The following is a 22,443-nucleotide window of genomic DNA, read 5'->3' as shown; positions in this document are numbered from 1 at the left end:
TGGTATTGCAGAGGACTCCTCCAGTTGCTGCAAAGTGTGCCTGGGATGGCAACACTTTAGCTGGTTAATATGGACCCACTTGTCTTCCCCCTCTGCCAAACCGCCTTTGGGGATGCGGATCTTGTAGGCCACAGGGGAGATTTTGTCTATAATTTCAAACGGTCCCATCCATGTAGGCAAGAATTTTCGCTGTTTGGCCTGGTTCCTTTGGAAATTGTATAGATAGACCCGATCACCCACCTTATATTCCTTTCGGGTAGTTTTTAAATCATAGTGGGTCTTCATGCTCTAGGCTGATCTTCCTAGATTCCGCTGAGCATAGGCAAAAGCATGTTGAAGGTGTTTCCTTAAATTATCCACATACTCATGAGTTGTGGAGGCATTTATCAGTGTCTGCTCTTGAGTCCTGTAGAGCAAATGCTTGGGAAGCACCATCTTGCGTCCAGTCATCAACTCAAATGGTGACATTTTGGTTGCAGATGAAGGGGTGGATCTGATGGCCATTAGGACCAGAGGTAATCGGATATCCCAACTTGGCCCAGAATCTGCCACAAACTTTTTTAAGATGCTCACAATGGTTCGGTTATATCTCTCCACTGCTCCAGAAGAAGCTGTCCTGTAAGCAATATGTAGCTTTCTTTTGACCCCCAGTATCTCCCACATCTTTGTCATTACTTCACTGGTGAAGTGGCTACCCCTGTCTGACTCAATCCTTTGAGGTAGACCAAAACGGGAAAAGATGTGGCTAATCATCAGGGCAGCTGCTGTTTCTGTCTTGCAGTTTGGGGCTGAGAGACATTCCACCCACTTGGTAAACATGCATGTAACGGTCAACATGTACTTGTTTCCTCTAGATGAGCGAATCACAGGGCCTACAAAGTCGATTTGCAAATCTGACCATGGCAGTGTCATCCCCCTCTTTTGGAGAGGCGCACGGTGTGTGAGGGATGATGGCTGAAATTGTGCACACACAAGACACCCCTTCAAGCATTGGTCGAGGTCCTGCCCCATGTGTGGCCAGTATACAACCTCTCTTAAGATTTCCAGTGTTGTGTGAAACCCCCTATGACCGGCGGTGGCCGCATCATGGGCGTGACTTAACATCAGGCTTCGGAATGAGGTAGGAACCACCCACTGATCGTGGCCAGCTTTGGATTTCCTTACCAGCAAACCGTCTTGGATTCGGAACATTTTTGGACATTTCATCAACACTCTTAGGTCCTCTTTCCCAATGTAATCGGTATCCGTCAGGGGAAAGTTCTCAGGGTCCTCAAGGTGTTGGTAAAACTTACCAATAATTGGATCCCCCTTCTGAGCTGTAATTAAATCAGCATCAGGGGTCTCCTTACTCCATTGTGCAGTTGAAAGATCATTGTGAGCATTTGTCTGGGATCTAGTGATAGCAGTGACCTGGATTTCCCCCAACAGGGACTCTATTTCGATTAGATCCCCTTGGATGGCCTCGGTTTTGGCCAGCTGATCAGCTAAGTCATTTCCAGTTTTGTCTGGTCCCTCTACTTTGGAATGACCCTTGATCTTCTTCTAGTAGATGGTCATCCCATTCGATGTGACCAGATCTTCAATATTTTGGATTAACTTCCCATGTTTCAGGGGTTTGTTATTAGCGCATAACATGCCTCTGGTTTTCCAGTTGACCAGGTGCTCCACGAACTCTTTCCGTACATAATCCAAATCTGTGATTATGACCAGCTCGTGGAGTTGATGCTGGACAGCAGTGAGGATGGCCTGATGCACAGCCAACCATTCTGCCACCTGACTACTTCGGGGACCAATTTTGTATCCAGCGGAGGGTTCTGGGAACTCCTTCACCCATGCATTCCCTACGCCAGTCACCAGTTCTTTCTCCCCGCCGTTGTCAACATGGTAAGAGCATCCATCCACATAGACAGTGGGCATTCCCTTACACTTGTCTTCTTCAAAGACTTTGTGTGGGGAATTAAGGTATGCCTCCATGTTGTCCTTGATTTTTAGACTTTCGTCCTCGAGACAGTTTTCTCTAGCACAATCATGCAAGTCAGCCAGACCTTGCGCGAGGGGACTCTTCTTGTTTTGGCCATATCTGACCTCCACAGGAAAGCCTTGCATTGACAGAATCTAGGAAGTAATTCGGGAATTACTCACATTTCCGGCCCGGATTCTGTCACTTTGGAGATATTGCAGAGGCTGGTGTGGAGTCTCAACTATGATGTGTTCCCCCTGGATAAACGGGTGGTAATTCTTCAATGCCCACACCGTTGCCAGGAGTGCCTTCTCACAATCGTTGAATTTTTCCTCCACAGAGGATAAAGTTTTGCTCGCATAGGAGATTACTTTATTGACCTTGTCATGCTTTTGGTATAATACTGCCGTCAAGCACGTATTAGAGAACCCCGTCTCCAGGAAGAACTCCTTGTTTCTGACAGGGTAAGCTAGGCAAGGTGCTTGTGAGAGGCTTCTTTTGAGTTGTCTTACTGCCTCGGATTGTTCTGGACCCCATTCCCACTTGACCCTCCCCCTTCAAGAGATGAATCAGGGGTCTAGTGATCTCTGCGTAGCCTTCAATGAACTTTCTGCTGTAATTAGTCAGTCCAAGGAGGCTCCTTAGTTCCCGCAGAGTTGTGGGGTCTTTCAGTTTCTGGAGGGCTTCCACTTTCTTTTCTTGGGGACAGAGACCCTGAGGAGTAATCTCATGCCCCAAGAAATTAACACGGGTTCTACACCACTGTGCATTCTGAAAGGAAAGTTTTGCTCCGGCGGCCCTCAACTGTGTCAGAACATAACGGATCTCCGCTATGTGTTCCTCCACAGATGAACTTTTGATGAGGACATCATCTACATAAGCCAGGTTACCCCTCGCACCCAGGTCGGACATGGCCTTATGTAGGAAAATGTTGAATTCATTGCTGGAGTTGAGGTATCCGAAGGGAGTCCGGGTCCATGTGTACTGCTGGCCCCCAAAGGTAAAAGCCAGTTTGTATTGGTCCTCCCTACTGAAAGGCACGGTCCAGTATCCATTGGTCAGGTCTATTGCTGTGAATACCTGTGACCCCTGAATCTGGGCCAGCCCTTGGTCAATGTAGGGCAGAGGCCATCGGGAAGTATGGACCCGTTTGTTGAGCTCCCTAAGGTCGGCCCAGAGTCTCCACTGGCTGTTTGGCTTCAATATTCCCAGCACAGGATTTTTGAAAGTGCTGTGGACTGGACGGATTATTCCCCGGGACTCAAGGTTCTTAATTATTTCAGTAAGGGACTCCATGGATGCGAGAGGCAAGCGATATTGCTTCACAAACACTGGAGTCATTCCAGGGTCCGTGGGAATTGTTGTGGTGTGGATGTGGGTGCAACCACAGTCATATGAGTCTACCGCAAAGAGATCTTGGAAATCCAAGAAAACTTGTTTCAACTTTTGCTTCTGTTCCAGAGTCACACAGGCATCAGCTAGGTTGACTCTCTCTTCCACCATCTGCCTGAAGCCTGGAAAGACTTCTGGTTTGGCTATCTCAGCGGCCTCCTCCAGCTGGGTGGCGAAGTCCCTGGTCAGAGTGCTGATTTGGACTGGAGGCTTCAGGTGGGAAAGGCAGCCCTCATGGACCTGGAAAATCACCTCATCCCTCCTGAAGTCACAAGTCACATCTTCCTTACCATAAGGGCAAGAAGTGTACACCAGGAAGTTCCCCCCATGCCGGGTGAAAATCCTGTCTGGTGTTGTATTGTCCTCACTGTCACTGTCAAAACAGTCCTTGGGGATTGGTCCTAACAGTTCATTTCCTAAATCAATGGAGAAATGTCGGTCATCAATCGCCATTCCAATAATGGTGCCTGTGGCTAGAGTAATACTCTTTAAGTTGCTGTTATCCACCTCTATTGGAATGGTGTCATGTTCTATGTTGACTAATGGTGTTGGGTTTACCCCTAACCCTTGCTGTTGGAGAGAAGCGTTTAGATGGATATAAGCATCAGGGTTTTTCAATTTTTGTCCTCTTTTAACTTTCACTTCCAGGGAGAATTGTCGGGTCCTTTCTGGGATGGTGACTTCCTCTTTGATCTGAATTTCAACTGCATAAGGTAGCAATTGAGCTGACCTAAATGCTTTTTCTGGATCATCAAAGCCCATGGGATTATCCACTAATCGGGACCAAGCTTTGAAGTTTATTAGGTCCAAACTAATGGCAAAGCGATTGAGAATGTCACTGCCTAAGTAAAAGGCGGCAGTGAGGTCTTGCACGACCCAACAATTATGGACTATGCTCTTGTTGCCAATGGAGATTTTGAGCATAAACCTGCTTGGCAGGAGATGTTTGGAATTAGGTGCTTCCAGGTCAATTTCCCATTTGTCTATCAGTTTGAATGTGGGAATGGCTGGATCTTTTGGGAGTTGGCGGAACATGGCTTCGCTGATGAAGCTCTTACCGTTGTTCACACACACTCGAGCGAGAACAGAGTCCTTCCCATCATTTAACTGAACAGGGATGAACAACTGCTCTCCAATTTGCTGAATATCAGCCAGGCTCTGAGCTGATTTCACATCTTTCTGGACTATAGGAGTGGGAGTTTCTGATTGTGGATTAGTAAAGAATTTCAGGGTGTTTCCTTCCAGTGTGGAATACCACCTTAAACTGGAAGGAAGGTTGATTTTCAGAAATAGAGAGGACCCCCCACCACCAGTCTGTTGTCCTACTGCTATTACTCTCACGTCTGGAATTTGGTTGTTCTGGAAGTGAAATTCTACTTGGTCAGATTTTTGTTCAACCATGTGGCAAGTGCCGTTTAAACTAACATGGTTGACACTCTGTTTTAATTTTATTGGTCGGCTAGTCTGGGTCCAGAGGACCTTGTTTACGCAATCTATTAAGGGTGACAACCTTCTCAGGAGGTCATTCCCTAGTAAACAAGGGGTGCCCTCTGGAGTCACTACTATGACCGGGTGTTTCACCTTGTATCACCCAATTTTAATGTCCAAGTCTGCAGTCCCCTCAACGGGAATTTCCTTCCCGTCAAAGTTCTGCAGTTGTCCAGGAGGAGAGGTGAGAGGAATTCGGTAATTCTCCCCCCTTCCTGCATTTAGTTCCTCAAAGGCCCTTTTGGACAGAAGGGTAGCTTGGGATCCAGTGTCCACCAGTGCCAAAATTGTACCCTGCCCCTGTACTTGTACCGGGGCATAGTATCTTCCCTCCTTCTCCTCAAGGGGGCACAGATAATGCACATTTTTGGACAACTGGTGGGCTAACTTTCTGGTTTTGGACATTGCTAGCGAAGAGATTTGGGCAGAATTATGTGGAGAGCCTTGGGAATCTGAAAGAAAAAGTTGGCAACTGGAGATCAGAGCCATTGTGGGTTCCCCTGGTTCCGGTTCTGGGCCGCCCCGCCCTTTTTGGAGGCAGTCATCAGGATGGATTTGACCCTTGGGATTTTGGTATTGTCGGTCCTGGGATGAGATGATGGGCGGCGGTAGCTCAGTCTCCACATCTCCCCAGTCTGGATGGGAATCCCTTGGGACCCATTTTTCCTTGGGAGGAGTTCCCCATCTCTGAAGGAGAAGATCATTTTCCCAGGATCTTCTGAGGATCCCTCTCCCTCAAATTGGAAGACCTGTACCTCCTCCACAAAGTGGGTCTGTTTGGGTCCTTTGTTTCTCCTACCCCCCCTCTGCTCCTTGGGAGGCAGGCTTTCAGGGGCAGGAGATTTTGTTTCCGGTTCCTGGTTTTCCAGGGGCTGTTTACAAGTTGGGAAGGAAGCTTCCTCCAAGGCTTTACACCCCTCTTCCCCTTGTGCCTCCTCCCTGGGAACCGGTGGGTTATCGGGGTGCTGCCCCGTCATTGTTCTGGAGCACCAGGTCCAGAGTTTGGGGCATTCTGCAGTGGCATGCTCATCTGAGGGTTCTGTTGAGCCCTCAGTATGTGACCCAGATCCTGTGCCATATTTTGGACCTGGCGCTCAAGTTGTGAAACCCGCTCAGGCTGATACGGGGCTCTATTTTCTCCCCTGGGCTGATCCCGGGAAGGGTAGCTATCCCTTCTCTGGTAGTACCCCTGGTTGGGAAGATTTTGGTACCCCTCCATCCTTGGCCTCCCCTCTCCCAAATTAGGTTGTCTGGGCTCAGGGAATTGGGGAAAGAAGGATGGATGATTTTGGGGCTGGAAATTGGGTGGATACCTGGGGAAAAAGTTCTGCCCAGGATTTGGAGAATTTATGCCCTCCTGTGGGAAGTTGGGAGGGAAGTTCCCTGGGTTAGGTGCTTGGCTGGATCCCCCCCTTGGGCTGGAGGAGTCCACACATAACCCAGGATTGGTCGGTTTCCCTTGTAGCGGGGACTTACATAGTCAGGGGAGCGGGGGACCCCATTTGTGGGACTACCTCTTCGACTCCCTGTCTGTGACTGGCCCGAGGGCCTTCTGGGCTGTGAATTATTTGGTGCAGGCAGGTTTTTAGGCCCCCCATCTCCAAATCTAAAACGGGGGCAACCTTTACCTCTGCCAGCTTTGCAGCAGCAGGGGTGCTGTTGGTTTTGGGGTTTTTCGGCGCATTATTTTTATTTTCGATGGGCTTCTGCACCTCATAGATCCGGGTAGCCTGTTCAATGACCCAGTCTGGAGATCTTTTCTCATGAAAATCTCTCACGAGCTGGGTCATTATGTATTTGGGTAAGGCATGGAAAAACGTATTGATAAATTCTCTGCTATCCGTGCGCACCCTTCTGGTGGTCTGCGCAAAAGCACGCTTTAATTCTTGCACAAACTCTTGTGGGGCCTGATCCTCCCCACATTGCAAATTGTAGGCTGCCTTGCGAGCCTCTTGAGGATTTCTGTGCACAGAAAAATGTTTCAAGATGGCTGCCCTGTATGTGGACCACCTTGAATGGTTTTGATCCTCCAGCCCCGCAAAGAAAATGGAGTATTCTGGTGAGAAGGTCCACTTTATATATTGAATACAGCTTTGGCTGTCCTTCAAATGGAAAGTCTCCATCATTTGCTCATAGAGCTCCAAGTGTTCCCAAACGGAATACTTGGCGTTCTTATGATAAGGAGTGATGACACTCCTGATTGCCTTGAGATGTTTCAATGGGTCCTTAAGCAAGGCCCTTTTTGCCTTATTGGCCTTTTTGGTTCGGGTAACCCTGGTCCATTCATCCTCTGACTCAGAAGCACTGCTCCCAGAGGTGCCCGTCTGATCTTCCAGGTTTTCCTGGATTCTGCGAGCCTGGGAATGGCTGGCAGAATGTGGGGACCTGGTCTCCTGTGTCCTGTAATGCTCAGAGGAGTCTTCAGATCCCTCCTTGCTGCCAGGATTTGATGGGTACCCCCCCCCCACTGACCTAACTGGGCAGAGGTTTTCAGGATGCCCTTAATGGGCCTACTCTAATGGGGTTCCCCACTAAATTGCACTGTGCTTGGGTGCCCATACCCGGATACCCGCCCATCCAGTCCTGGGAGGTACTTACTTACTTCTAGCTGGATAGTAATCTGCCATCCCCGTGGCCCTGGGCTCATGTGCGCGAGGGGACATGGGGGTGGCAGAGTCCAGGGACTGGGAGAGATGAAGGCCTCTGGTACTAGGGCTCCTGAGGTTATGCTCAGGAGTTTCTCTTTCCCAGCTAACCTCATCTCTATCCGCCCCTGCTTCATGTTGCAATGCCAGAGCCTGCGCTTTCAGTTCCTCAGTTAAGGCCTTACTAGACTCAATCAGTCTCTCCTGCATCGCTACCTGTTGCTGGAGCCTATCATTGTGCTGACAGAGAGCCTCATTTTCTCTCTGTGCCTCCTGATTGGTCCTGGAGTACTGGGCCAGTCTCTGCTGCAGGAGGGTTACCTCTTGAGCTGTGTCTCTATTGGCCTGCTCCTTTCTTGCCAGAGCATCCTCCACCCTCCTGGTGTGCTCTAACAAGTTCTGGTGTTCTTTTTGGCGGTCACCCAGTCCCTGGAGGGCCAGGTGATTTTCTTCCATTTTCCTTTTTAAGTTGCAGACTTCCTGGCCTAAGGTATCCCTTTCCTGACTAAGAGCCTGCATCTGTGCCGCCAGGTCGTCCCTTTGCCTTTGGAAGGCACCAGCTTTCTGGCGCTCCTGATCAAACTCTGCCTGGGTATCCAGGTCTTTCAGAATCAATTTATTGCTTTCCTCTTTCTCTCTGTCTAATCGAATTTGCAGGGTGGCTACCTGCTCTGTGCATGCCCTGTTGAAGTCCAGTTGTTGCTCCAGCTTTTTCTGGCTCTGCTGAAGGGAGTCCAAACCTTCTTGGTACTCCTTCTGCAAGGCCAGAAAGCTGGTATCCTGGTCAGCCTTCTCCTGTTGCAGTCTATCCATGTCCTCTTTTATTTTAATGATATACTGCCTACTATCATTTTCTGACTCCTGGCTCCTCTGCAGCCTCTGCTCAGAAGAGACCAGGTCAGATTGGGCCTTTTCTAACGCCAGCTGTTGCCTACTTGCCAGATCTTGGCCTTCAGCACATTTGTCCTGCATGGCTCCCATATATAGATACAAATATGCCGCTATCCTAACCATCTTGTCGTGTTCATCTTTAACTTTAGGAGCCATGTATAATTCACTCAGGGCCACATGTAATGGACCCTGATCTCTCCATATATCTGACCCTGTTTCAGTGACCTGTTGCGCGATTGCCTGCAGCCAGACCGTTTGGTCCTGATGAGTCCACTCACCTCTCACAAATAACTTATGTAAGAAGTGCTCTCTGGCTATTTTCTTATCTACCAAGGTCGTCATTCTGGAATTTGAGTTCCTTCCTGACTTACAGAAGTTTGTATTTTATTTTGCAAAACAGACCGTTTCCTTAGAGCGTTCCTTTGAGGGGTGCTTTCACAGTGTAAAACAGCGTGGTGATCTAACCGGATATGTGTATCTGGTCAGTTGGCACACTGTATTAATCTACACAAATGGTAAACCTAACCCAGAATATCCCGGCTCCGAGCTCCCACTTTTGTAAGCAATATTCAATCAACACTACAGCCAAGTCAATGCCTAGTCTGGGATGCTGAGGAAAACCCTTATTAATGTATTTTTATGTCTAGTTCAGTACTCTGGATGACCACCCTTGTATAACACCCCCTCTTAGAATCCCCCTGGCCCCACTGAGCCAGGAAGTAGGTTTGTTTTGCAAATTAAAAGGTTTATTTGAGAATTTAAACAATATATATATATATATATATATATATATATATATATATATATCACACTTTATAATAAATTAATATCTGATAGTACACTTAGACATATGATGTTGATCAACAATGGGTAATCTGGCACTAGCACACTTCTTTACAATCAAATGAGGAGTTAGTATAGGATGGATAAAGTAGCAAAAATGCTTTTATGATTTCAAGGGAAAAGCAATGAGGAATAAAATGCAGTACAGAAAGACTTGATATGATTTTAGCAAAAGATAAGATAATCACTTTTTCTCTGGCAATTCACCCCTCTCCCCTATGCAAAGTAAGAAATGGAAGGAGATGGAAAGAGGATCACACAGTTCTCAGGAATGCAATCAAATACAATATGAAATTCAGTTCCCCCCCCAGCAAGCTTAGAGGAAACAGGTAGGAGTTTGAAACAGAGGCCCAAAATGCTTTTTAAATGTGATGGCAATGGATGGGAAAATGTGCCAATGATTTTAATTCCCTCTAGAGATTCAGGGTGAGTGGGAGATGCGTGTTGGTATTAGTTCAGGCTCACTTTAGCAATGCTCTATGAGTTATTACCAGGTTGCAAACGGATTTTAACAAAGGAAAGAATGGAGCTGCTATTTTGACAAGTGGAGAAATTGAGCCAAAATCACAAATCGCGGTAAATTCGCGAGTGCGTGAATCGTGATTGCGGCAAAAGTATAAGGAGTAGCAAGTCGGTTCTAGGCTTGCAGCTGCAGAATTGACAGGTGACAGTTGTGCAGCTTTAAAAATGACAGATGACACGATTTCTAGGAGGCAGTTCTACTTAGGTTAAAATAGTTTGGATTAGATTATTTTAACTAAGAGATTGGTTCTGCACAGTTCTGCTAGGTACTCACAATATAAATTTGAAATAGGCCTTGTCACGGATCTGGTCAACACGTCCGGCTGCAGTTCTGTCTGCTCGGCGGGTCAATCAGGCACCGGTTCTGCTCACAGCGATCTGGGTCAGCTCTGCTCTGCTGGTCTAGCCTCTCTGGATTCAGCGGCCTCTGGTTCTGGATACTGCTCTGCTTTCCGGTCCGGATCAAATGGATTCTGGATGTAACACTGCTTTCTGGGTACTGGCAAGAGTTCATGGCAAAAGAATTCACACAGCTCGCCCGGCTGTGGAATAGTTTGCAAATGATTTTGAGGCCTGCTGACAAATACTTTTGCTTGCAGTGGGCCTTCTTGGTTCAAAGTTCTGTAGTCTCTGTTTAGCTTGGAAGTCTAAGAGTTGGATCTCTGGATGTGAAGTCGTCGGTCAGCATGCTCTGCAGCAAATGGAATTGAATGTCTCTACCTGTCCCAGCAGTCTCTTTTTATGTGTTTTGAAAATGGGTGTGTGCCTGGGCCTAGCTAAGCCTGCCCCTCTCTACTTGTCATTGGCCCAATTCTCCCCTCTCCCATGATTGGGGGAAGGAAATGGATTGTCATCATGATGAGGTCTGTTTATGGGTCAGAGGATCGTCCCCTGGTCAGTTTGCCCACACATCTATATTTGATTCAAATACATCTTTCCCAGATATACAATTCGTTGAAATTACATGTGCACATTATCTATTCCTTATGGTCCATGCTTGTCCGCCTCTGATCTTCCTGGGAGCTTGCATTCAAAACTGACAACATTTTGCGCTTTTTAACTGGTTTTGCAATATCGGACATTTACCCAAAATTACACACATGTGCGCAAGGAGTATGGACATTAATTGATGAAGTGTCAGATTTTTAACATGCAGACATTTGGAGTGAGACCCTATTTTCCGCTAGCAACCCCCCAGAATACACCACAGGGTCCTAACGCCTCTCAAAATGTTCACAGAAAAATCACAAAAATAATGATATTACTTATATAATTCTGACAAGTCCGCACTATGAGTTATCTAATTTTTTAAAATTATGCCCTGGTGAAAAAGGGGTGTGGCTTCCCGCATCACAGGGTGGAATAACTGGTTTATCCACTTCCCCCAAGCTCAGCTGCTAGCAGAGGCACTGCCCCTCCCAGTTTCCCCTAAGAGGAACCACTTTACGACGCCCACAATATAACATTTGCCTGAGTCAAGGGAGTTGCATTGTTCTATTCCTTCCAGTTCCCAGGTGCTCCACCCCTAATCTAATCAGAGAGGTGACAACTCCTTTTGGCAAGGGGCAGCAGGATGCAGCTAGGCCTGGGAAGAGTGGCTGAACAGGTTTCTCCTGTCGGGGGTAGTTGTCAGGCAGAATCCAGTTTCACTAAACCAGGCTTCAGCTAAATGTCACTTTTTGTTCCCAGTTTTCTACATTCAAATCAAACTGACAATTTGTACCTATACATTAAATAATTACTTCCTTCAAGTCATTTCAGAATATGGTTTTACATTCTTCCACCTCTTAGCAAGTCTTCCCTTGGTCTGGTTTTGTTTCATTTGTGCAGTTTTACACAAAAGTCTGGTGGTTTTAAAACGCCGGCTTTCTGATAGTGGTGAGTACTGGTAATGCAACCATTTTTGGGATTAAGAAAATGAATTCCCCACAGTTCTGAGTTGCTTTTTTGGCAATCAGCAGTGCCATTCCCAATGGTTTCAGGCTACTGTGTGTGTAGCCCAATGGTGGTTTTAGGCAGTGCCCTCCTGTGCTCACAACATAGGCAAAAATGGGTGGCAGCCTATTCTTCATCTTTTCCCTGTGCACTCTCTGGGGAGTTCTGGCCATCATGATGTTTTCCATGCCAGTACTGCACAGTTTTATAGTAGGGCTTGTATGCATGGGTAAAAACATACCACAATGGAAGTTATGACCAGAACTCCTTCCCTAAATCCTTAAACCGCTTGTGTTAATGTGGCAAGAGATAAATGCTGAGATCCAACACAAAGGTTCTGCCATAAGAAAACAAGTGTCACAGGATTCTGTTTGTGTTCAGCCAACCTGGGAACAAATTATTATAGTGACCTATGATACTGAATCCCAGACAAAGGAAACAGAAAATGTACTATACCACAATGATGTGCCTCAAACCAAAAGGTGCTCACTAGGACACCTATTTAGACAGTTGACTCACTACAACTCCTTGAGAAAGTGGCTGGAACATATCTTACATTTGCAGGTGCAATAATAAACTAGCAACTGAAATATCAGAGATACTAATTGAAAATTCTAAGCACCTATAGAAAAGTGGGAACGTATAGATTATGGTACAATGCCCATAAGAGGTCTGAGGCCAGAGGAAGTGAAGATATTAAATACACAAATAAAAATGTGATGGATGTAATGCTCCATAATGATTAGGAATTAATTTGTGTAAATTATATTCCATTGTTTTAATCTCTGTGATAAATGAAGAGTACCAACTATATGCAAATTAGTCTGTAGCCAGGCCCTCCAAGAATTGCAAAAAAGCAATCTATTTCGAAAATCTGATGATCCTGACTATTGTCAAGTGGCCAGCAGATTGGCTGTTGAAAAAGCCCACAAAGAATAAAGAGCAGAGCTTTCCTTTGCCAGAGAATGTTAAAGGAAAGGAGGCTGTACTATGTGCCCAATAGGCAAAGAGGGATAATTGTATCAACAAAGTCAAGTCAGATAAATGAGAGAAAAGAATTGTACAACTGCCTGAACAAAGATGAAAGAGAGAGCTGTAGCTAAATCCAGGGGTAGAGGAGGCAACAGAGCTGAGCTGAGCTGAGAAAGAAAAGAGAGATGCCAGTACCGAAGTCTAGAGAAACCACAATTGAAGGAGTAAAGCTGCACTACCTGACCTTGACTAAGATGCCCAAAATACAAGTCTGAAAGAGAGAGGTTTGTGAAGGTGAATGCATCTGATGCAAAATGCTGTGACTGTGATTCAGGGAATGAGTTCCTAATGAGTACTCAGATAGTTATAGGAAGCCACACTGTCCACTGACAGTCAGTGTACAAGTGTGTAGAAAGAACAGAAAACAACCTTTCACCAATGCTGCCTGCTTTGACTCAGATGAATAGTTATTAGGGCAGAATGAGGAAGCCAATCCAGTGAGTAATGCTCCATGCTGGGATTCAGAGTACGGGTTGCCAGAAGCAACCAGTACAATCCTTTCAGCAAGGAATGCTGCACTGTGATTGACTACCAGGTCATGTGACTGGAGTTACATTTTCACGTAATCTCTTTTTGACACATCCTGCAATCCCAAAGGATTCTGTGCACCATCTAAGGGCCTTGCCTCAAAATAGACGATCCCTGAGCCTACAACACCCACCACCACGCCTGCAATCTGCCAGCATGAGGGGAAGCCATCTTGGGAGCTGTGATTGCGCCCCAGGCGCTTATTTGACCACATTATGTCACTGGGGTTTCCTTTTAAAGTCATCATTTGCATTCCTGTAGCATCCTGTGCACCATCTAATGGTCCTGAATGAGAAACAAAGATCCATGGGACCAAAACTCCAAGGACCCAACAGGCATCCTTCCAGGATGCTGCAAAGACAGTTTGAGCACTGTGATTGGCTCCCAGTAGATAATGTGACACACTGTCTCCCTTTTTATTAAGTCCCCCCAAAATATGAGGGCAGGGCATCTGCAACTAAGGGGCAAAAGTAACAAGTAGCACCTCCCTGACTGGCCAAAAAGTAGCAATGGATAACATATATAACCGGATGGCTTCACTCTGACTCATGCTGAACACTTCAAAAATGGAAGTCATCTTACTCCCAGCTTCCAAATTCATTCCTACCCTATCCACTCCTATCTCTTTCCCACCAGATCTTCTTGCAATCTTGGGGTCCTCTTTGATAGCGATCCCCCACTGCAACAATTCATCACTACCATCACATCTGCTGATAGTATTGCCCATTTCAACATTTGGAAAATGTGTACATTTCTTACTCACCATTCTACAAAAACTCTAATCTCTATCCTCATGCAGCGCAACATCAGGTGCTGCTTGTGCTTTCTACTTGGCCTTCTCATCTACCACTTCCTCCCCTATTCAAAGTCCTAAAATTCAATACCTGCACTTTCTAAACCCTACCTAAACCCTCTCCCACTTACACCTACCAATACCATGTTGGTTGGCTCTCCATGTCACACTGCCCCCTTTGCAAGTTATTTCTCTTAGACTACAAAGCTACACATCCATACCTGGCTGGTGTGAGGGTGCAGAAGTAAGGCTTGGGCACAATGGTGGCATGTTTTGGGGTACAAATGTTTATCAAATGAAAAAGTGGTGGAAAAATGCTTCTCTGTCCCTAAAACTGAGAGGGGTTTCCTTGCCTCTAAGAAAATGAAAGAAATTGTTTGACTGCCTAAATGTTAAAGTCTGTCACTGTTGTGTCTCAAAAAGCCTACTTCTGCCTATAGTAAAGTGTTCTATGTAGAACCAGCCAACAGAAAAGTTCCCAGTCTCTTTGGTAAACAAAAGTTGCAAAAATAAAGAAATGTTCAAAACGGTAGGACTCCAAGATTAGGGTTATAGTCCTTTCCCCTAGATTCCTTCTTATAGTTTTTCTCTCCTTTTGGGGCCTCACAGGCCTGTACTTGCTTATACAAAAGAATATGCTCCTGCTGCTTCTCCTGTTTATTCCACCAACTTGGCACACTCCTTTTGTGAAGTGTAGGATTTGTGTGTACAATGTATTCTTTACTTATTTTGGTCGCGGGTCCCAGACTTGCAGTATTCCAATTTGATTGGTTTCTTCTTTGCCAAGCAAATGTCCTCTCATGGACTGTTCCTTTTTTGGGTGTGAGTGCCAGACTTGCAATATAATTGCTTGGTTCACTCGCCTGCCAAACAGTTATCTTTTCATGAACTTCTAATTTGGGTGCAGATCCCAAACTTGCAATATCCAAACTGGCTTAGTATATTCTGCTGCCAAAACTTCATCCTCTCAAGGACTGTGCCTCTTTGGGTGCGAGTCCCAGACTCGTAAAATTCACAGATTATTTTTTTACAATCTCGCCAGGCAACAGTCCGAACGTGGACTATCTCTTTTTGGGTGTGGATCTGTGAAGGCATCATGAAGCAAGACACAGGCAACTGATTCAAAATTCAAACTAAACACTTTTATTAACTTAAATGTCAGGATGGAAAAATGCCTAACATGCCTTATGCTACCGTTGGATTTCCCTACCTAAAGAAAACTAAGGAAAGTCTGAGTCAAAGAGTTAAACAGAAGACTCTGTCTGTGTCAAAAACCTATACTTGTCCACACAACTAAATCTATACAATGTGTAGGTACAATATTTAACACATAGTTCTGAGCTTCTTCCACTTCACAGCTTCCTTTCAGCTCCCTTCCCCAAGTGTAAAACAGTTCCACAACAAATCCCAATATGACCTTCCTTAGATTTAAGATTAAATAGTCTGAATCAAATTACTAAACATTAGTTCCTTTAGTTTCTTTCACACAAGTAGACATTAATGTTCCTTTTTGTAATGTTCCATTGGAAATCAAGATTCAACACCTTTTGTTTGTATGTTCTTTAAAGTCACTGGGCCTCATTACGAGTGTGCCGGTCCGGTAACAATGGTGTCGGTAATATACCGGCACCGTTGTTACCGGACCGGCACACTCCGAGGTCTGCGAGCGGATACCTTTCCACTTGCCAGGTCTGACCTGGTGAGCGGAAAGGCCCCCGCTTGCAGACGTTGACAGATGCACCGGCACCATTCATGAATGGCGCCGGTGCATCTATCCTCCCCATGCCCATTGAGTCCAATGGGACTCGAATGGGAATGGGGAGTAATCTTTTGCCCCAGTTAGTCCCCATTACATGGTGCTGGAAAAATAACAACTCAGGCGGCAGCCGTGCCAGTACTTACTGGCACGGCTCACGCCAGACTCATAATGAAGCCCATCTTCATTTGATAACTCAGCTTGCTGTGATTTGTTTATACTTTAAAGTTGTATTCAATTCAGTATTTTAACATACAATAGTTTGTTTGAATGTGATGCTCCGTTCCCTTTCTGGGTCTTAAATGTTCTGATTGTTAACAAGGGTTTGATTAAGTTTGGTATTCAATTATTATGCATTTAGGTGTTGATTCATTTGTGCTTTATCTATGGTTCAAAACATGTTCATTTCACTTTAATTGAATTGCCCAATGTTCAGAGACCTTTGAAAACATGTTTCTTGACACATGTGCCCAATCCGATACTAAGTATTCTCAGCTTTTTCCAGTTCTTCGATAATTGACAATGAAGGATCAAAGACTTTCGAAAACATGCTCAATCAAGACACATAATCACTCTTATACAAAGTATTCAGCCATTAATAAAGTTTCCACACTCGCGCACTAGATTTTCCCTTCATTAGAAACTCACTGGTCACTTTCAGAGTTCTTGTTGCAATGCGGATCACACGTCCTTCTGCTTTCAGTGCAAGGGCTCCAGCCCCTCAGATACCCATGTGTTGGTCCTCTCACACAGGGGAACAAGCACATTGAACAACAAGGAAAGGGCAGCCTTCCCTCATGGCTCCCTTCACCTTGTTCAACCTGCTCTAGGGAGTCCTAGCTCCCACACCACGCTTGCATGGACAGCCTCTCTTGGTAGTCTCCAGCGTCTTGGAGTCCTGCTCCAGCTGCTTGCACCAGCCTCATGCTGCTTCTCCTGTTGCTCTTGTCGCTCTCTTTTCTATTGGAATGGTCTCCTTTTACACACCTGCAGCCCCTTGAGAGGCTGCAGGTGGGAATGTTCAATTAACACTGCCTGACCACAATCAAAGGGACATGCCTGACCTTCTCAGTTCTTTGCAGGCACCTTCCTCATCCCAGTACAAGAGTGGTAAAAAGCATAGTCTTCATTGCTCTTAGTTGCATCTTCATTGTCCCAGTACTAATAAGTGTCAATTGTGGACAAATTAGAGATCTGGAATAAAACAGCCTATGAATGTTGGGGAAGGGTTGGGGTGGCTGTCAATAGAAAAAGGGGGCTGCCATGACTCGCCCAATGGCACTTTATTCTTTCTCATCCTCCTCCTGGGTTTTTTGAGGCTTGTCATTTTTCCTAATGTTATTCTGAACAGAGGTAATGGGGTGACAATATCCCACAAAGGTATCTGGGAACAAGGGTTCATCATGAATTGGAAAGAGGCAATACTGCATCTCACCTGAGGACCCGTCCTTCCCATTTCCCAAGAATCCTCCACCCAGATGATCTTCCCTCAGTTCTCTGCCCCCAGGGATGGGATTCAATAGTGATGGACTTTCACTGACCATCTGCATAGAGGATCCAAGGGGTTCCCTCAGGGGTACCCTCAGGTTTCTCACAGGGTCACAGACTCACAATATGTTTTGCTTTGTTTCAGTTTCTCATATAGTTGTGGGTCCCAGACTTGCACTTCATTCCCAGGGTCCCAAACCATCTTGATCCAGCTTCTACGTTCACCCCTTTGCTCCCCTCAACCTCCAGCACGACTTGGGTAACCCACAATACTGGTTTGCTTCTCTCTGGTAGGTACCAGCGTTTCCCGAGCAGCTGCTACATCTCTTGCCAAATAAAGTATAAAGGAACTACCTACGAGTAAAAATAAAACACTCATAACTTCTTGTACCCAGTTCAGAGTGTCTCTTGGATTAATTTGGACACCAAATAATTAATTCTCTTAAAAACTGTATGTCTCCACTAGGAACAATTTCTTGTTGCATTTGAGGCCCTGGTATCATTCAGGGCTCTGTCACTGTCTACAGCAGCTCTCCTGACGTCTGCTTCTCACCGGCCGGTGGTGAGTCCTCTCTCATAGACACTTTCCCTGTGCTCTGGATGTTCAGAGGTTTCACACAGCAACAGACCATGCAGTCCTTGCTTCTTGGACCCTGATTGGTTTCTCATCCTCCACTCTGGGCTTCCCTCCTGCTGGCTCGCTTCCCTTTTGGCACTGCACTCCTCACCAATTCCTCTTTGGAGGATAGCTCTCTCAATGCATCTAAGTTGTGGGACATTTAAACTCCTGTGTTGGAAAAGGGATTTGCTTTGGCCCAATCACATTCGTTGAGAAGTTAGAGTGCTCACTCTGTTTCTCAATAGTCATTATTGGACTCCCTGACATCTTCTTCTTCTTAGTACATGAAATAGAGTCAGACTTTGCAATTTCTGAGGTTTGAGTCTTGTTAAGTATATTAGGTTGACTAACTTGACAATAACAGATATTGGCCTTATCAAAAGAATGGAGGGGAGGATTGAACATTGTAGAAGGGTTTAGGTGTGCTAACATTGGGGCATACCGCGTTCTCTGAATATGGTCATCCCTAATTCGATATGGGGGTTCCTCCATCATGTGATCCTCCCTCAGTGCACCACCCACAGGGGACTATCGCACTGTGGACGCACCGCCATGGACCCATGGGAAAGGTCGCCCCCTAAGGGAGAAGGAACAACATCCTTTGAATCATGACACATCTTTCCCCTTATGCTGCTGGTTTCCGAATCTCCAAGTGGAAAATGAGACAAAAATTCCACATTTCTCTGGTTTTTACCTTTTCTGTGTTCCACGAAAAATAAATAAGGTTGAAGATCAAGAAACTAGCACATAATTCAGGGGTTTGTATCTTTGTGGAGACTCATCCAGGTGAGGGGTGAGCGGTCAGTACCTAGTTGAAACTTTTTACCAGTAAAATAATACGTCAAATATCCCACCACCCACTTGATAGCTTGAACCTACATTTCAATTGTCGCATCATTTTTCTCTCAAGGAAAGAGCTTTGAACTGATGTCTAATAAAGATGCTCTATTCCCTCATATTGCTGGGACAAGATGGCCCCTAGTCCAGCCTTTGAAGCATTGGTTTGAAGAATAAACATTTTGGTGAAGTTAGGTACTTCAATAGTGGTGTACTACAAACAATATTAAAGCAGGCCGGATCGGTTTTTTGTCCCACTTGGGTTTTTGGGGTTCCACATTCTTTAGTTTGTCCATTAGACAGGAGGTGATGGAGGAGTAGTTATGCATGAACTGCATATATTAGCCAACCAGACCCAGAAAGGCTCTTAAGTCTTGTTTAGTTTTTGGTACCGGGGTCACCTATACTGCGCAAAATCTTAAATATGGAATTGTAGAAGCCCATTGCTGGAAAAAAAGAATTACTTAACTGCAAATCAAGCCAGAAGGCATTTTTTTGGCTTAGCAGTAAGGCCAGCTTTCCTCTGGCCCTGGTAACCTTGTAAAGGTGTCTGAAATGTTCTTCCCAAGTTCTACTACGAAAGACTGTATCATCCAAGTAGGCCATGCAAAATACAGAGAATGGCTGGAAAACGCGATCCATTCATCTCTGAAACATCACGGGTGCGCCATGGAGACCAAATGGTAGAACCTTAAATTGAAATAGCCTAACAGGAGTGGAGAAAGCTGTCTTCTCCCAGTGTGTTGAATTCACTGGTACCTGTCAAAAGCCCTTACTTAGAGCAAGTGTGGAATGAAAAACTGCAGATCCCTGTCAATCAATAAGGTTGTCGATCCTGGGCATAGGTTAGTTGTCAAACTGGGATAATGTATTTAGTCTTCTAAGATTAAAACAAAATCTCCATGATTTTTCTGGTTTCGCTACTAGGACTATTGGTGAGGACCAGGGACTTTGTGATGATTCTGTTATATCGAAAGCTAGAATTTTCTCTACTTCCTGCTGGACTATTTCTCTCCATGCTTCTGGGATTTGATAGGGTTTTAGATTGACAACTTTATCCAGAGGAGTACGGATGTAGTGGAAAAACTCTTTTCCTCTCCCTGGTTCGCTATCAGAAACGTCAGGAAACAGGTTTAACAGTCTGAATGTTCTGTTTCTTACTGGGTGATCGATCAATGGGAATGAAGTTAGTCCCATCTGCTTCCTCTGTCAGGAGACTGGCCATCAGCACAGAAGTGGTTTCAACTGGATCTTCCCTCCACTCCTTTAACAGATTGTTGTAAAAAATCTGTGTTTTTGCCCTCCTATCTGGCTGTGACACCCGATAATTGCAAGGTGCTGTTTGTTCAAGGATTTCATAGGGACCATGCCAATGGGAAAACATTTAATGTTCCGAGGTTGGAAGGAGTGCCAACACTTTCTGACCAACAGAAAAGGAGCGAGTGATGGTATTTTGGTCGTAGTTGGCCTTTTGATGTTTTTAGGATTTTCTAAGATGTGATATGATATGATATGATAGATTATTTAGAACACCCTTAATATCCAGAGGTTTCTATGTTTGGACTTGGGGATCGAACCTGTGTTGCTCCATGTCGTCTTGCTTCCAAGATGAGCATGTTGCACTTGAGCTATCCTCCCGAGATGGCCATATGTTCCTTGAAGCGTTGGGCAGTATGGGATGGGGTGATATGGCCCCTCCCCATTCTTCCCATGTTTCTCTTAACAGATCAAGAACATCCCTAGGGTCTTGACCATATATAAGTCTGAAATGGGAGAAACCTAGGCAGGTTTGATTTTTTTTACAAACAGCAAAGAGTGCCCACAGTATTATAGTATCCTAATGTCTCCCATCGGCCTCTACCAGCTTTTTAAATACAGTTGTAAAGGTCTTAATGAAATCGTTCTACCAAACCGTCAGCTTGTGGGTGATGCACTGAAGTTATCAGGGTCTTTATCTGTAGAATTTCTTTTACTTCGGCCATAGGCCGGCTCATGAACGTTTTTCTTTGATCCATTAGGATCTCTTTAGGAAAGCCTACTTGGAACAGGAAGGGAAGCAGGTGTTTGAGAATGTTTTGGGTAGTGTTTGATCTCAAAGGGAAAGCCTCTGGATATTTAGTGGTATAGTCCAATATGACTAAGATATATTGGTTTCCCAGTTTGGAAGGTTCCAGTGGGCCAACAGTGTCCATTCCTATCCTTGAAAAGGGTATGTCAATAATGGGAAGTGGCTGTAAGGGGTGGGGCGTATGAACACTTGTCTTCCGACAAAGGGTACAAGTTAGGACAACATTTTCTAACCTTGGCATGCACCCCTGGCCAGAAAAAGCAGTTTAGTATTTGTGCCTGAGTCCTAGCAGCCCCATATGTCCAGCTGTGAGGTGGGAGTGTGCAATTTCTAATAACACTCTCCTATGGCTATGTGGTGTAACAATTTGGGCATGAGGAGTCCCATCGGTTCCAGCAACACCCCTATAGAGTAATCCATGTTTAAGGAAATAAAATTGACCCTCTTGAGTTCTTTCCTCCTCCTCAGGAATGACTTTGAGGAAGGCCTCTGGTAACAATAGGTCATTACACTGGGCAAAGGCCAGGTCAGGGATGATTTCCATGTCATCTTTGCTATGAGGAATCTTTTACAGCTCAGGAGTACTTTCTGGTTCTATATCTGCCTCCTCGAAACCCTTAGTTCCTCTCTCTGCATCTTCTGGATCGATCCTTTCTACCATCTTGGGGACCAGGGCTATTTTGTCCCAAGGGTTTGATGTGATAAGGTTGTTTCCCATTGTTGTGTAGTAGTATTTGAAAGTCCCCTCTAAAGTCTGGGTCTACCACCAGACGCTAGCGCAAACTGCATAATTGCTATTAGCCCACGAACAAGCTGTCTCAGGTTCCTAGATAACTTAGAACTACAACAGTGCATTAGTACAGAGGATGGCTCTGGACATTGAAGTGATTGAATCTCAACTGGCCTTGCACAAGAAAAATCTAATCTCACATAGCACCGAACCAAAAATAGTGAAAATGGCAAACACACATGTCAGAGTGATCTTAGATAACTCTAATATCACCCAAGCACCTTAACTAATGAAGGATCCCTGCTGCAGGCAAGCAATAGAAATAGGTTTAAGGAAAAAAGACGAGCACGAGAGTGCATAAATATGATGGCACAAGCCCTTCAACTCCAGAGGCAAATATGAGCCGCAATCAGTCAAGCCCCAAAGCCCCAACAAAGAACCTCAAACAAGCGTGCCCTGTTTAAATGAACAAGCTGAATCAAACACATCTCTGAGGAGAGGCCTGCCCATTCAAACAGAAAGCGAATATGAACATGATTTGGTCTTCATGTGCGACCAACCAAACCGGAACTTACAGCTATCAGTGGAAGCATCCACTCAGCTTCAAAACAACATTATGGCATTACTTACAATCTCACTGTCACCCTTTACTAAATTATATGAATCTCTAAATGATAGAGTAAATCACCAGGTGACTCTCTTTGCCATGAAACACACACAATGAGCCATCTTAGAAAATGTTATTGCTAAATAAACATCACAAATATGACAAAACAGGCTATGTGACCTGGCGAGACATGAAGAATGCGATAAGCCCAAACTGATGATCGCCTTTCTAGAAAATTGTAAATGGATGAGAGCTCAAACAACCGGACGTAAAACTATTGAACCAACAATACGAGATAATCAATCCTAA

This window comes from Ambystoma mexicanum, chromosome 12 (assembly GCF_040938575.1).
Source record: "Ambystoma mexicanum isolate Mex_15411 chromosome 12, UKY_AmexF1_1, whole genome shotgun sequence".
In the NCBI taxonomy this organism is placed as follows: Eukaryota; Metazoa; Chordata; class Amphibia; order Caudata; family Ambystomatidae; genus Ambystoma; species Ambystoma mexicanum.
This window is presented reverse-complemented; position numbering follows the sequence as displayed.